The sequence below is a fragment of the Cyprinodon tularosa genome, unplaced genomic scaffold (assembly GCF_016077235.1).
Source record: "Cyprinodon tularosa strain WSP-4 unplaced genomic scaffold, ASM1607723v1 ctg1090, whole genome shotgun sequence".
Taxonomy (NCBI): domain Eukaryota; kingdom Metazoa; phylum Chordata; class Actinopteri; order Cyprinodontiformes; family Cyprinodontidae; genus Cyprinodon; species Cyprinodon tularosa.
This window is the reverse complement of record NW_024037883.1, coordinates 1-12,254: the sequence shown is the minus strand read 5'-3', so window position 1 is coordinate 12,254 and position 12,254 is coordinate 1. Positions and strand designations below refer to the sequence as shown.

General features: G+C 41.5%; 1 long non-coding RNA gene across 1 annotated transcript; it reads left to right on the top strand.

Moving 5' to 3' along the window:
* The first annotated feature begins 495 nt into the window (after nucleotides 1–495).
* LOC119789048 lies at nucleotides 496–2,086 on the top strand. Its single transcript, XR_005281535.1, has 2 exons — nucleotides 496–812; nucleotides 1,372–2,086. It is a non-coding gene; the product is annotated as an uncharacterized LOC119789048 (long non-coding RNA).
* The last annotated feature ends 10,168 nt before the right edge of the window (nucleotides 2,087–12,254 follow it).

Genomic DNA, 12,254 nt, shown 5'->3' with positions numbered 1-12,254 from the left:
TTAGTTTCGTTTAGAAATCAGACTTTACACAAATAAGTTGAAAAGTTAAACATAATTTCTGTCTCCAGTACGTAACGCAGATTGTCACACATGTTCTTAATACATTTCTAACAGTAGAATACTGAATAAAACAGGCGTTACAACTGGAAAAGCACCTTAAGATTTGAATTCAGGAATATTATGTAAAAGTGAGATTATGTGATCCAAGTGTATAAACTGTCCAATAAATCCTAGATCTAGATGTCTTTACAAATGTTGTTATAAAGCACAGAAAGTCGGAATGCAGATTGTATTTAAAATAATGCAGGATGGCACTCAACTTGCTTCCAGAGGAAAAAGGATTTTTGCTTATATTCTCATTATTACTATACTGCTAAAATCTTTACTACTTCTTACTACTCTTGTGCATGAAAACCCTGGTTACCGAAATTGGAACAGAAGGCTAAGATAATAAGAGAAAATATTTTCAGTGTTTAAAATTTTTTAGAGCAAGGATCACCAAATTGCCCCCGGATGATGCCTCCACACCCTGTGACAAAATGGCTGAGCCTCGGTACGCTATGGAGCCTGAAAAGAACACCTGAGAGCTGAGAGCGGTTTGACTATATTATTTCTTGTCTTTTCTTTCATAATCTAATTCCCATGTAAGAGGAACCTGTTTAAGGGTCGCATTGTAAATTCAAACTGTTATTTACTCATGTTTTTTGTTTTCTTTCCTTGTGTCATTAACATATAATTGGGGATTGGTGCACTTCGAGGAAAAGGACCCAGGAACTCTGTGATGAGAAGGACCTTACAGAGGAATAGAAAAGGTGATGAAGTTTCATTGTATTTATGTCACACTTAGCTGTGTTAGCAAGTATTTAAATTACAAGATTCCTAAAATAATTGTGGAGCGATTTGAAGATGTAACAGATTGCACAGTAGGATTGGACTGCCATTCTCTTTGAGTAAAGTTTTCTCCTGTTTTTGTTATCTTAGGAAGGTAAGATGATTGTAATTTATTTCATGTTTCTTTAAACAGGTAAGATGATTCCTAAAGAAGATAGACTATTTTATTTGTTGTTTTGGCCTGAGGTCCAATCTGAAGTCCTACAATCGTGTTACATGATTTATTTCATTATTATCATAAAGGATAATTCTCTAAGATTTAAATTTTACAGTTTATTGGAGGATATTTGGAAATATTAATAATTGCAGATAAGAGAGAAGATACACCAAGAGACAATGGGACATTACTGCAACAATCAAAAGTTCTCTTATTTTAATTTGAACATTAATTACAGAAACTGGACTCATGACGAACAGGATGTGTTACATCTCTAGATTTAGTTTCAAGATACTGGTCAGTTTTTTTTTCTTTCCTCTCAGGATCACATCTGATAGTGAGATTTAAGGACACTGGGACAAGGACTGCCCTCACTCTGGATCAGCATCAGCCATGGACACATGAACGATATGCTCGGCCCAGGGGACCAGGACAACCAAGGAGTAGACTGACTGAACTCAAATATTAAGGGAGGTACATCAAAGAGTAATGAAAGGACAAGAGGACCAGCGAACTCTAGCTACACGTCAGAAAAATGCAACACCAAGGAGCCACCAGGAGATGGACGACCGACAGGATCAGATGTGATGAAAGCATCACAGGAGGGAATGGGATCGTTCTCCAATTGAATTAGATAAGTCAAACACTATGTACTACAATAGGATTGGAATAATATGAATATTATGTTCTATGATTAGTTGATATTTGCTGATAAGAACACTAATTGTGGTTTTTCTGTCTTACTCAGTTTGAGGGGATGGATTGTAAAGACCGGTGACTCCAGGCATAAGACTGCAAACCTTCAACTTCTGCCTGCAAAATACTAAGGCGGGAACCGCTGATCCTGTGTTCATGCCTTTAAAAGCCAAGGACAGAGCCCTGAAGTGAAAGAACTATATTTTTTATTTTTTCAACAGGAAAGAAGACAACACAAGTATCGATTATTCTTGTATTCTGTAAATATAAACCTGATGATTGTAACATGCCATTGCTTTGCATTATAACCTGTATTACTGTTTTATTATTTCACATTGTGAACCATCCATAGCAGGCTGTTTAGAGGACTGGGGACTCAGACTACTGACTGACTGACCTACTTAATTTTTCCTTTTCTTTCATTTACCTAGCCTTATATACTACGATACACTATAACTAAGTTCAAGTTATTTGAAAGGTTGTGAATAGTTATCTTTCACATATTAAGTAATATCAAGATTGGGTTGTAGGGTTCAAACAGTGTTGGTTTCACAGATCATCATGAGTAGCATGGTCAAGATGCGATTTGTGCTACAGCCGACGCCGGAGGAAGGATGGATGTTTGGGGGATGCTTGGGTCTATGGGATAGTTTCCTCTTACATGAGTATGAAATGAAAGAGTAAGATGCCCACAGGACGAAAAAGGGGTTTTCGATCCCATACTAATCGAATCATGGCCATGTGGAAAATGATGATCTTTCTTTGAAGGTTCAGTAATATTCACTTTGTTTTGATATTCACTTTGGTTTTGTTATTAATCATGACACTTTAATTTTCATTTAATTTGTTTTTCTCAACTTGCATCCGTACTGGGCTGCGTCGGTAACACTTAGATACCGTTTCATTTAAACTTCACATACACGTAAGTGCACTTAGTTGCGTAATATTACCATCACTATGCAAATTCTCATTGGTACTTCATTTTCAATGAACTACAGGAGGGAATGTAGAAGCGAATTGTGTTGCCTTAGGTCATCGTGACCTTAAGCTCACAATAATTGATAACACAGAGCAAGCAGTCTGGAAGCCACGTACACATCTTGGCAATAACAAGTGTTCACAGGCTGGAAGCCACGTACATATTGGCAGTAACAGTGTGTTCACAGGCTGGAAGTCAAGTACAAGTATTGAAAAACAGGGTCTTTAAGGCCCACTCGCACGCAATCCGGTCACAGGCCAAGAACTTCCAGGAAATTCTTCAGAGCGTCCAGTCGTGCACATACATCCACACAGTGCAATGTTGAAACTATATAAACGCCCAGATTTGAATGAGAGTTGAGAAAAGCTAGATGTGTTCTGTTGAAATGTTCAGCGCTGTGTTACGTGTACTGAGGACAGCATGTCAATTTGATCTATAAAATAAATGCTTCTTCTCCCGTCCTGGGGCAATCAGATGATCGACTGAAGGTGTCCTGATTTTTGACATTCTACCATTGAAAACCACCACACGGCAACTGTGTTGCTCCAGATGGTGCGGCATCGGTGGATGTGGTGCCGGACTGAATGGGCTGAGATTTCCTTCTCATCAGCAGGAAATAGCGGAGGCTGGTATCCTAAAGAGATTTCAAAGGGGGAGAGACCGGTAGCAGATGAGACATGAGCGTTATGTGCATACTCCACCCAATGCAGGAACTGACTCCAGTCAGCGGGGTTGGTGGACATGAAGCACCTGAGGGTGGACTCCAGCTCCTGGTTCATACGTTCAGTTTGACCGTTTGACTGGAGATGGTAACCAGAGGTTAATGAGATCTTGGCTTCGAGGGCAGAACAAAAATGTTTCCATACCTGGGCTGTAAATTGTGGTCCTCTGTCTGACAGAATCTCCTGTGGGATGCCGTGTAACCTGAAAACGTGCTTTATTAGAAGAAGAGCTGTCTGAAAAGCGGTGGGAAGTTTTCTCAGAGGGATGAGATGGCAAGCCTTGGAGAATCTATCGATGATTGTGAAAATGGTGGTCATACCCTTGGATGCAGGTAATCCAGTGACAAAGTCTATGGCGATGTGTGACCAAGGGCGTTTGGGAATAGGCAGGGGATGAAGGAGACCAGAGGGAGGCAGATGAGAAGGTTTATTCTGGGCACAAACTGGACAGGCTAGAACAAACTCCTTTATGTCCTTGTGTAGTGAAGGCCACCAAAACCGAAGGGAAATCAGGGCAACGGTTCTACTGACCCCAGGATGAGCTGATAACTTGGTGGAATGCATCCAATGAATCAATCTAGACCTTACTGAAGAGGGAATGTAGGTGAGTTTGCTGTAAGTTATAGGACTGTAAGATACTGTTCGGGTTTATCACTGCTCTCAACCGGGAGTGTCGGCCAGAACACTACTCAGGCCAGGATTTCAATCAGGACTAGATGTTAGGAGAAGATGCAGCAGGTGGAGAATGAAGACATGAGCCAGGATCCTTTAAGTGGTCTGTATTCCAAACTCAATTTCGGATTCCAATTGATTAAATGAACATAAGGTATTTCCAGGTAGATATGTGTGTAAGTGTGTGTGTGTGGTGTCCTAAAACAAGACAAGAAAGATAATTCAAATTACCCTATCATTACACATCACACCATAGATAAGCTAAGGAGAAATAATTAAACTCTAAAAAGTTTAACCTCTAATATACTGTTAATCAGCAAACGACAAAGTTAGCTAACAATCATGGCTTGGCGCAATCTAGTGGATGCGTAGGTTCGGCACAACACTCTACAATACACACACACAGCAGATAACCAAGACTTATCAACAGGTAACTAAGAAAGAAAATAACTCATTTAAATGCAATAAACACTCAAATATTAAACTTACTCGTCAGTGACGCATACTTATTTGAAGAACACACATATTTCCAAGTCCTTTCCCTGTGTTAGCTCAGTGACTCAACTGCCGAACTTTCCAACCGCAGCAGCAACGGTCGTCACGGCAACGCTGTCCCTACTTCTGCATGCCTTAAGGGCCAAAATAACACTGCGCAGAAACTACAGAATATAAACAGCAGTACCTAACATCGAAACCTAAACTACTTAAGGGTCTTTTGTACAGGGAACGTTCGTTTGTTAGGCGGAACTGTGCCGGGATATGGTTCAGAAGTTTGAGCTTGTTTAATCAGGTCAGATATTTCCCAGGAGACTGTGGCGACAGTACAGCTAGCCGGTAAAATACTAGCTGGAGTTTCAGGTTCATCAGTAGCGTAAAGACGGGACAGGCGTCAGGTTTAATGTTTTTAGAGCCAGGCCGGTAGGAGATGATCAGGTTGAATCGAGAGAAAAACAGACCAACGGGACTGACGGGGATTTGATCTTTTGGCTGATTGAATGTACGAAAGATTTTTGTGATCTGTCCATACCAAAATGGGATGCTCTGTGCCCTTCAGCCAATGCCGCCATTCTTCCAAGGCCAGTTTTATGGCAAGGAGTTCTCTGTCACCGACGTCGTAATTTCGTTCAGCAGCGGTGAGTCTGTGGGAGAAAAATGCACACGGATGAGTTCTCTGGTCAGAATCAGAACTTTGGGACAGAACAGCCCCCACCCCTGAGTCAGATGCATCCACCTCCAAAATTAACTGTTTGGAGGGGTCCGGTTGAATGAGGACGGGTGCGTTGGAAAACAGAGTTTTGAGTTTCTTGAAGGCTGCTTCAGCCTCAGTGGACCAGTGAAAAGTTCTCTTAGCTGAAGTTAAGGCTGTTAGTGGTTGGGCTGTTTGGCTGTAGTTTCTGATGAACCTACGATAAAAATTGTCGAATCCCAGAAACCTTTGAAGTTGTTTCCTGTTTTCAGGAGTGGGCCAGTCCAGAACCGCCTTGATTTTATCCTCCGATGGCCTCACCTGCCCGCCCTCGAGCACAAAACCTAGAAAAGTAACAGATGGGCGATGAAACTCACATTTTTCAGCCTTCACAAACAGTTTGTTTTCCAAAAGTCTTTGCAGGACCAAACTGACATGTTTTTGATGCTCAGAGATGGTTTTGGAGTAAATCAGGATGTCATCTAAGTAGACAAACACAAAAACGTTTAAAAAATCTCTCAAAACGTCATTCACTAGAGCCTGGAAACAAGCTGGGGCGTCAGACAGACCGAAAGGCATTACCAGGTACTCGAAATGTCCCAGAGGTGTTTTGAAGCCTGTTTTCAATTCGTCTCCTTCACGGATTCTGAGAAGGTGGTAAGCGTTTCTCAGGTCTAGCTTGGTGAACACACAGTGGCACCCTGAACCGGTTCAAAGGCAGAGGCTAACAGAGGCAACGGATATTTGTTCTTGATTGTTATTTGGTTTAACCCACGGTAATCAATACAGGGTCGCAGAGATCCGTCTTTTTTGCTGATGAAGAAAAACCCGGCTCCTAGTGGAGAAGAAGATGGTCGGATTATCCCAGCGGCTAGTGACTCATTGATATATTTCTCCATGGTTTCCCTCTCAGGTTTGGAGATGTTATAAAGCCGACTGTTTGGGAGTGGGGCCCCAGGGAGAAGATCGATGGCGCAGTCATATGGACGGTGCGGAGGGAGAGAAAGGGCTCTAGCCTTACTGAACACCGGAGCCAAATCATGATAATCAGGAGGAATGGCAGAGAGATCGGGCGGGTCAACCTCCTGACAGTTTGCCGGCGACTGAGTCGGAGGGGCGGCGGAACCGAGGCAGGAACAATGACAGGGAATAGACCAGGACTCCACATGTCTCTTAGACCAGTTAATATTTGGGTTGTGGAGTTGCAGCCAATCAAAACCCAAAACAATAGATGAGCTTGCAGATGGAAAAACATAAAAAGAAATGATTTCTCTATGGTTTCCGGAGATTAGTTGTTCTAAAGGTTTGGTCTGATGCGTAATTTGAGATAGTTGTTTTCCATCTAAGGTGGAGACTCTCAGGGGTTTAGTCAAAGGAGCGGTCTCAAGATTTAGTTGTTTGACCAAACTAGAGTCGAATAGATTTCTTTCACAGCCTGAATCAATCATAGCCGACAAAGTGAGGGACTGATCTTTAAAAAAAAGAGTAGTGGGTAACAGAAGTTAGGGAGATTTTTCAGTTTGAAGATGGTCCGTCAGACTCCTCATTTCCTCTGGCGGACCCCGGCTTTTACCTTAGCGGGACATGTTGAAACAAAATGTCCAGGTTCTCCACAGTACAGGTAGAGGTTTTGTTTGTATCTCCTTTGTCTTTCTTCAGATGAGAGTCTGGTGTGACCGATCTGCATGGGCTCGGCTTCTTAGGACACTGTGGAAGAAGAGACTTCATTAGCTCTTTCAATAGACCTTTCAGGAAGTGTAGTGACTGGGAAAATACGGCTCTTGGATCTGGCTACGGATCTGGCTCGCAGCCTGTTATCTAAGCAGATAGTCAGTCTTATCAGATCTTCCAAAGTTTTTGGTTCATCTAGAGTTGCCAACTCGTCATTCATTGACTCATCTAGTGAGTGAAAATAAGCGCTCTTAAGCGCCGTTTCTCCCCAACCGGAAGTGGCCGCTTTAATGAGGAAGTCAATTGAAAATTCAGCCAATGTTCTGTTCCCTTGCTGTATTTCTAGCAACCCACAGGATTCAGTGGTCTTATCTGTATCTTGGTTGAAAGCTTGCTTAAATTCCTTAATGAATTCGTCATAAGTACAACCATACTCAATCTTGGAAGAGAATTTAGCTTCCGCCCACTCCAAGGCTTTACCAGAGAGATGAGACAAAATAAAAGAAATCCTTCTTCCATCTTGCGAAAAGCTCTGAGGTGAATGATTAAAAATTATTGAACACTGGAACAGAAATCCTCTGAACTTACTTGGATCACCAGAAAATCTTTCGGGGAGAGATGGGCGGAATTCAGGAAATGATGGGTGGATTTCTGACCTGAGAGGTGGATTGGATTCCTGAACCGGAAGCAGAACGGCTTCAGCCGCAGGTGTAGCAGCCTGTGAACTGGATCTTTGGAGAAAGTCTGTTATTTCATGCAGGGTGCGGTTAGCCTCAGCTTGGCGTTCACTTAGCTCTCGGTGGGCGGTGTCATGGGTCTGAATGAGGACATGCTGTTGCTCCAAGGTCCTTTTGAGTGATTCCGGTGGGCTAGTTTGTTGGCCAGAGTGTTCTGTCATGTTGGAGTCGAGGCGTCTAACCCACATGCAGAAATCACTCTTGAGGCAGAGAAAAAGTTAAATGGTTTATTAAACAAGGTTCACAAGCAAATGGGTGCACAGGTTCTTGGTTCGTCAGACTGGTCGCCACTGAGGAGGACAGAGCAGTTAGAGCGAGTCCAGGAAACTTGCAATTTACAGATGACAGGGATAAATACCTGCTCAGAGAGGAATCTGATCAGCAGGGGGGGAACCTTGTGGGTCCAGAGGCTAGTCGGCAGGCAGAGGGCTGAGGGCAGAGGCAGAGATAGTGTTAATTTTAGCAGCCATTTTTAAATTTAGTTTTAGTCTTAGTCCAGTTTCAGCATCGTTTGTTAGTTTTTATCACATTTAGTCGACATCATCGCATTTTTATTTAGTCTAGTTTTAGTCGACTTAAGTCAGAGCATTTTAGTCTTTATTTTAGTCCAAGAAAACATAATTTTATTAGTTTAGTTTTAGTCAACAAAAACTGTCAACATTTTAGTCTAGTTTTAGTCAGGACATAATTTTAACCTTTTACTTTTTTGTCAGCAGATAACGTTTAAGATTTCCTAAAATTATTTCAACATTTTCTCTCATCTTTTTGATAAAAAACACAATTTTAAGGAACACATGCAGACATGGAAGATGTTCTGACAATATTTGCATATTTATTTTAAACATTTTTAAGGTTCAAAGACACAAACACAAATGCTTGCATTAAAACAAATAAAACACACCTGGCAAAGGAAACAAATAAATAAAATAAAGTGTCTTATGAACTTTACACAAGTGCTGGCTGTTTAAAGCTAGTTCACATAGAATAATAAAATAAATAGATTTGAGGTCAATGTTGTTAAAAAAAAAAAAAAACTCCAACTGATACAACAAAAGTGCTTTCCTTCCAGCTTTAGCTTGTATTAATATTGATGCCAATTCAAATCAAATGTCCTTGAAATAGTAATATGCAGATAAACAGAGCAGCATTTTATGTCACCAAATAAAGACATCCCTGCAGTGGTTCCCCTAGCAATTGACTATTTTGTATATGAAAATCTAGGTTAAAGTTGCTCTGAATTATGTGTGGCATATTATTTTTATTTTGTCTTATCCTGATAAATAGTTTCAGTTCTTTTTAGCATTTAGCATAAATGTGTAGCTGCCGAGGTGTTTTGTGTTAACTATAGTTCACTTGCAGCTTCTAGATTACCGTATTTTCACGACCATAAGGCGCACCGTACTAAAAGGCGCAGTCTCAGTTATGTGTGCCATTTCTGTATTTAACACACACATAAGGCGCACCGGACTATAGGGCGTGTTTTTTATATACAGGTACATGTCCTCTACTACCTTTAAATACCTCTACTGCGTATTTAAAAATACAGCGGGCCCAAAACTGAGTATGACTGTGCTTTATTCATGTATTTATTACAAAGTATTAATCAAACCTGCGAGCTGGCCATGAGACAGACACATCGCAGATGACACAGCGCTGTGATTACTCCTAAATTAACTTAAAATCCTGAAACCTGCCGACGGAATATGTTCGCTTTTATTGCCGGTATCCTGGTGCCTGCAGTTTAAATTATTTAGATGAAAAACACCTGCCAGCCGCCGCGGTGAGGCTGCTGTTGAAGGGATTTCTGCTGTCGGTGTACCGCTGGTATGTGGGGGTCTGAGCGCCTCCGACAGAAATAGATAATCTGGATGAACTGACTGCAATTAAGTTTTCAGGTGGCCTTTCTCACTTAAAAACATATTAAAACTACTTTATTCCCACTGATCACAGCAAATATAGCTGCAAGATTCAGATTATTTAGATGAAAAAACACCTGCCAGCTGCCGCGGTGAAGAGGAGGAGACCCGCCCAGAGGCTGCTGTTGAATTAAGTTTTCAGGTAGAAAAATAGAGCGGGAGCAAAACTGAGTATGATTGTGCTTTATTCATGTATTTATTACAAAGTATCAATCAAACCCATCAAAGTCATCATCCTCTGTTTCTGAATTAAACAGCTGCGCTAAATCAGACATGCCAGTTTCCCCTTCTTCGCTGTCAGAGTCACTTTCCGTGCAGCGCGGCTCCTCAGAAATAATGCCGGCTTTTGCGAAAGCTTGAACAACAGAGCCAGCAGACACATTAGTCCAAGCATCTGCAATCCATCCGCAAACGGTGGCGTAACTTGCCCGGCGCTGCCTTCCACTTCACACTGATGTCGAGCAGTTGAAGTTCCTTTGTCAGACCTCCCGGGATAACGGTGAGCACAGCGTTCATTTGATTCACCTTTTTTTTCCACATCGGCTGTGAGATGGGCACGCAGCGATGGTGATGCGTGGAAAAAAGCACCTGGTCTCCTCACATACACCTGCCTTTCATCATCTCCTCATCCATCCAGCCTTTTTCATTTGCGTTAATGTCATCAGAGCGCTGTGTCTGTCTCGCTGTCAGCTCCCAGATCAGCTTCTCTGATTGGTTGATGCGGCGCGTCCAGCAGCAAAACTTCAATTTTTCCATCTTGAGCACCAGCAGCGCTTTGGCGGTGCGTCAGATGCTTAAACGCTCCCGAGGCGCTGCGGCTGCTGCTCAAAACGCGCTGCGGGACCTTTTGCTGCACCTATACGCGCGTCAACCATTGACTTTGCATGTAAACTCGCTGCTTCTGCTGCACCTGCTGGGTCCGGTTCACACCGATGTCGAGCGGTTGAACAGCGAGCACAGCGTTAATTTGTTTCCCCATGTTTTTCACATCAGCTGTGAGATGGGCACGCATGGAGTTACATATTAACAGCGATGGTGATGATTTGAAAAAAACACCTGGTCTCCTTACATTCAGCCACTCTTTCATCATCTCCTCAATGAGGTGGTCTCAAAAGTCGCAGTTACAACACACATAAGGCGCACCGCACCAAAGGGCGCACCGCACATTTTGAGGGGAAAAAAAGACGTTTAAGTGCGCCTTATAGTCGTGAAAATACGGTACCTAAAACGTCTGTCTGCTTTAATCAAACTTGCAATTTAACAGAAACTATAGTTGCCCGGCCAGTATAACATATCTAAGTTAGCATAAATTTAACTTTACATACAATGCTATCAACAAGTGGCTACCGTCGCTACGTGCTAACAAGCTAACGTAACGTAGCCAGCCTGGATACTAAATGCTATGAAAGTTAGCCAACATTAGTTAGTTTATCATTGGGACATTATAGCCGTTGATTTAATGTTACATTATAAACAACCACCACCAATCTTTCTGTTAACTTACCGTAATGTCTTTGTGGTGAACTGCGACGTGTCTCTTCAGGTTTGTTGTATTTTTTCCAGCTATTATGTGGCCATATTCCTTCCCTTCCACTAAAATCAAGCATTTGGGTTTGTTCTCCACTTAAAAGTGAAAATGTGTCCATATATCACGTCTCCTCTTTCTCCCGAGTCCCGGAGTAGGCTACTCTGTGCCGCCCGCTCCAGGTTTGAAAGTGGGTGTGCGGGAGCTGACGAGGAGGAGGCGGAGGAGGAGACGAGACAGGATTTGAAAAAAACATAAAATAATAATATATAATTTTCGTCTTGTCTTTGTTCGTGAACTAAAATGTCCATAGATTTTAGTCCATTCTTTATTTACCGAACTGCATTTTCGTCTCGTCTTTATTAGTCCACGAAAATTATTTCTGATTTACTCCCAGTTATTGTTTATTAGTGGAGATTTTCGTCTCGTCTAGTTTTCGTTCGGTGAAAAATGTGTGTTGACGAAAATATTTTCGTTTAATTTTCGTTAACGAAATTAACACTAGGCAGAGACTGAGGCGGAGAGCAGGCAGGCAGATTCCAGACAGAGATTATTTTCTCCACGATGACAGGTTTCCAGATAAGTCAGGATTTGTGAGGCAGAAGAACACAGGATCAGATTGGTTCACGAAAATCAGGGTTTCAGATCAGAGAAGCTTGGCTCAGGTTTTGTTAGAGTTATTTTATCCAGAAATCGCTTGATATCATTATCTGATGGATTTAACTGTGATGTGTATAAAGATTTATAGAAATCTCGGAAGGCATTATTAATACCCTCCGGATCCTGTAATATATTACCAATTGAGTCTGTAACTGCAAATATAGTCGTTTTTTCTTTGTTTATTTTTAGCTGATTAGCTAAGAAACTTCCTGACTTATTGCTATGTTCAAAGTTATCAATTCGGAGTCTTTGAATTAAAAATTTATTTTGTTTTTCAATAAATTTGTTTAGTTCTAGTTTTATTTTACGGATTTCCACTAATTTTTCCTAAGCTAGAAAGCTTTCTAGTAACTTTATCTTTTCCTCTGTTAAAGAAAAATGATTATTTTTTAGACTTTATTACAGTTAATCTTATGGCATGTGTAAACACTCTCACTTGAAC